Source organism: Octopus bimaculoides, chromosome 11 (genome assembly GCF_001194135.2).
Source record: "Octopus bimaculoides isolate UCB-OBI-ISO-001 chromosome 11, ASM119413v2, whole genome shotgun sequence".
In the NCBI taxonomy this organism is placed as follows: domain Eukaryota; kingdom Metazoa; phylum Mollusca; class Cephalopoda; order Octopoda; family Octopodidae; genus Octopus; species Octopus bimaculoides.
Window position 1 is genome coordinate 44,079,960 of NC_068991.1, and position 4,359 is coordinate 44,084,318.

The following is a 4,359-nucleotide window of genomic DNA, read 5'->3' on the forward strand; positions in this document are numbered from 1 at the left end:
TTTTCTCTCTCTCTCTCTCTCTCTCTCTCTCTCTCCCTCTCTCTCTCTCTCATAGGAAGACAGTAATTCTAAATAAGAACTGACCTTGGATCATAGTAACTTGTCCAATCCATGCCAGCTTGGAAAATAGACTTGGTTGTGTGATAAGAAGCTTGCTTTCTAACTATATGGTTTGGGGTTCAGTCCCAATGCATGACACTTTAAGCAAGTGTCTTCTACTATAGATCTGGCCAACCAAAGCATTGTGAGTGGATTTGGTTGACAGAAACTAAAAGAAGCCTGTTGCACAAATGTATTTATATGTGTGTCTTTGTGTCTGTATTCCCCACTACCACTGCTTGACAACCGGTACTGGTGTGTTTACATCCCTGTAACTTAGCAGTTCAGCAAAAGAGAAAACAATATGGCTGCAATCTAATGACTGAAACAAGTAAAAGATAAAAGACAAGTGGTGGTGGTGGTGGTGGTGTCTCGTGTATGACATCTTCTGTAACATCTACACAGTACATATAATTCACAAGCAAAATTATTTGTTGCATTTAGTTCTCTAACTCTTTTAACATACATTACATCTTCAAATCTCTCTGCTTTTCTCCCTTTACATCCAGACTGGATCTTATTCTCTCACTATACCTCTATCTGTAATTCATTCTACCAACACAGCATTTTATTTGATTCACTTACTGCCATTCTTACTTTGTCCCCCTCCCTCTTCCCAGAAAGTTTTGTTGGCATCCATTACTGAAATGCATGATTTTAATAGGATTTAAGTTGAAAGCTGTTGTACAGATTTTGCAATATTCACTAGAAAGATTGAGAGATATCCTTGTTGTATATGACATGTGTAATCACTTTTTTTTTCCAGTTCACTCCCCTATACAATTTGGGTTTTAATTCTAATTTTAATTAATTTATGTTTCACAACTGCTTTACTCCTCCCACAAATGAGTTGTAAAAGAAAAGAAAGAAAAACATTGATTATACAAAAACTAATATAACTTTTTTTTTATGTCAAAACATTTTGAGTATTTATCATATTAAAACAAAATAGCTTAAAAATGAAACAAAAAAAAATTTTTCAATATCAAATATATTTCTTTAGGTATAAAGAATGAAGGTAAAAGTGAGAAAAGAGAGAAAATTGTAATATAGAGAGGTGGCAAGAAAGAACTATGAAGAGAGAAGAGAAATAGGGAGGAAGTCTGGCATGTGTGTGTGTGTGTATGTATGTGCGTGTGTGTGTGTGTGTAAGATATATAAGAGAAATGTATATTTGTAACAGAAAGATAGTTTACCTTAGGCATGTCTTATTAAAATATATACAGTAAACTAAAAGCTAATTCTTTCACTTATTCTCTCTCTTGCTCTCTCTCTCTCTCTCTCTCTCTCCTAATCTCCTTTCTTCAACTTGAAACTGAGATATCTGAAGCAACATTAATCCACAAATTCAGTTTAGATTTGATATATAATCAGATAATTTCTTTTAAAATAACATCCATGAATATTATTAAAAATATGAAAATACAACACACAGACTCAACATTTCAATGATATACTTATCATAAGGAAATAGATGTATCCTTAAAATAGGACCTCTCATAAGACATATGTGAAGGCGCATAGCTCAGTATATTCTCATATATAGGGGGTTGTTTGTGCCTCTTTATCTTGATACAGTAAAGAGTAAAGAACCCCTTCAATCATGAGATTGCACCTAGAAAGTTCCCCTCCAAGGCACAAGTCTGGGCAAAGTTGTTTATGGAAGACCAGCAGTTGCCCATGCATACCAGCCTCTCCTCTCCAGCCACTGATGTTATCCAAGGAAAAGGCAAAGGCCAATACAGCTTGGCACCCGTGATGTCGCAACTCATTTCTACAGCTGAGTGGACTGGAGCAACGTGAAATAAAGTGTCTTGCTCAAGAACACAACACACAGCTCGGCCTCGGAATCAAACTCATCACCTCATGATTGTGAGCTCGATGCTCTAACCACTGAGCCATGCACCTAATAGTTGTATCCAGGTATCACTGTCATACAAGCAGTATCTCTTCAATCTCCTATAAACACAAATTTAGCTTTAGGGGAATATTACCTTGCTTGGCAACAAGGAAGGGCATCCTGCTATAGAAAATCTACCTCAACAAGTTCCATCTAATCTGTAGAGGCATGGAAAAGTGGATGTTAAAAGTTGACCTTAGCAGGATTTGAACTAAGAACATAAAGATGGAGAAAATGTTGCTAAGCATTTTGCCTAGCCTGCTAATGATTCTGCCAGCTTGCTGTCTTATTTTGTATTTTAATATTGTATTGTCATGATGTCTTATTTTTATAGATATCACATGTTTTACATATGTTTATTAACATTTGTATGTATGTGTGTGTATTCCAATATTATCAGCTAACATACATTACTTGTTGCTTTGTTTACTAATGAGTTATTTGCATATGTAATTAGGATGTCATTCTATACCTTTTTGTTGGTTTTTATGTCCTTGAATACTGAATCATCAATAATATTTATAAAGTGTCAAAATTACTTATACACTGAGATATAAAAACAAGTCAACAGCTGAACCATGATGAAACAAGAAATTATTGTTTAGTTTTTATCAAAGTATGGTGAGGGTGTGATTCGTTCATAAACTCATTCGGTAAATATCACCAAATAACATATACTGTTGTTAAATAATCATAGAAGGTTGAACAATAATAACATTGTGATTAAAGAAATGAAAAATAATTCTGTGTGGTAAGAAGTTTACTTCCCAGCTACATGATCCAAGATTCAAGTCTGCTGCATGGCACCTTGGGCAAGTGTCTTCTATTATAACCTTGGGGTGAACCAAAGCCTTGTCAATGGTTTTGATTACAGAAACTGAAAGAAGCCTATTGTGAGTGTGTGTGTATTTGTTGTATTTTATGTATACAAATAGTGGTACAACTGCTACTATTAACTTTAGAGCTCCACATAGATTATCATCATCCAGCCTGCATTCAGTATAGTGATTGAGCAACTACTATATTTAGTAGTATTACTAGTTATCATAGACAGAGCAAATGTTGGAAAAATGACAATAAACAACCACAATGGTGAAACATGTAGGAACTAATAATATAAATATCATAATTTTCTCCTATATATATATATGGGCATGCTTGTGTTTGTCCCCCACCACCACTTGACAACAAATGTTGATTTGTTTATGTCCTTGTAACTTAGCAGTTTGGCAAAAAGAATCAGATATATACAAAGCTTAGAAAAGAAAATATAAGTACTGGGGTTGATTTATTCAGCCAAACCCTGGTAAAAGACATTTACTGCTTGCTATAATTGTTTAGAATATCACAAAGAGAAAGACTGGATAGTAAGCAAAAATAATACACCAGTGAAATACAAGGGCTGATGTAATCAATCCCCTTTCTGACAAACTACTGTCCTTGTACTAAATTAGAAACATTAGTTATCCTTGCTGTTTTAATATTCATTTTTTAAAATACTTTTCATTGTCAGTATGCAAACACTATAAAGACACAAAGAATACTAGTTTAATATGTGTCATGGATTAGTAGCTGAGGTGATTTGGTTTATGAATGAAACTACATTGAATAACAACTACTTAGTATGTTGTTTAACTGCATCAATCAAAACCACTTTGTCTAATTTCAGTGATATAAAATATCTAATTATTGAACATAGGGATATGACTTGTGTGTGAGTGTGAGTGTGCGTGTGCACACACACACATGCATATATCATTTGCCTACAACAGTGGGTGAATGATATCCTTAAGGTCAACATTTACTTTCTCTCAACCATTTTTATGCTGTCTAGCTAACCCAATTTATGACCAAGTTAAATATGGTTAAGTTTATTTAAAAACAATGAAGGCACATGACTCAGTGGTTAGACTGTCAAGCTCACAATCATGAGGTAGTGAATTCAATTCCTTGACCGGGCTCTATATTGTGTTCTTGTGCAAGACACTTTATTTCCTGTTGCTCCAGTTCATTCATCTGTAGAAATGAGTTGCAATGTCACTGGTACCAAGCTGTGTCGGCCTTTGCTTTTTCCTTGGATAACATCTATGGTGTGGTGAGGGGAGGCTGGTATGCATGGATAACTGCTGGTCTTCTATAAACAACCTATGAAGAAGAATAAGCAACTGTAAGTTGCATTAATAGTGTAATATTTAAAACTTTTACTTTCTTCTTGTACTGAGTTCACCTCCTCCTGTAAGTCTATCATGAGTAGAGATAGGCTCTACCAACTTCATAACATGTAGATTATCCACCATTTGTTCCCTTGCTCTTTCACCTGCAAACATGTAGTTACCATATCTCTCTCTCTCTCTCTCTCT

At 34.7% G+C, this 4,359-nt stretch overlaps 1 long non-coding RNA gene across 2 annotated transcripts in view; it reads right to left on the bottom strand.

Moving 5' to 3' along the window:
• Positions 1 to 4,359, bottom strand: part of LOC128249080 (uncharacterized) — a 171,930-nt gene that overhangs the window by 70,825 nt on the left and 96,746 nt on the right. The window contains exon 4 of one of the 2 annotated variants that reach the window (XR_008265205.1): positions 85 to 4,144. The exons of the other annotated variant lie outside the window; for it this stretch is intronic. This is a non-coding gene — a long non-coding RNA (uncharacterized LOC128249080). The remainder of the gene's footprint in view (positions 1 to 84; positions 4,145 to 4,359) is intronic. 2 annotated transcript variants of the gene reach the window in all.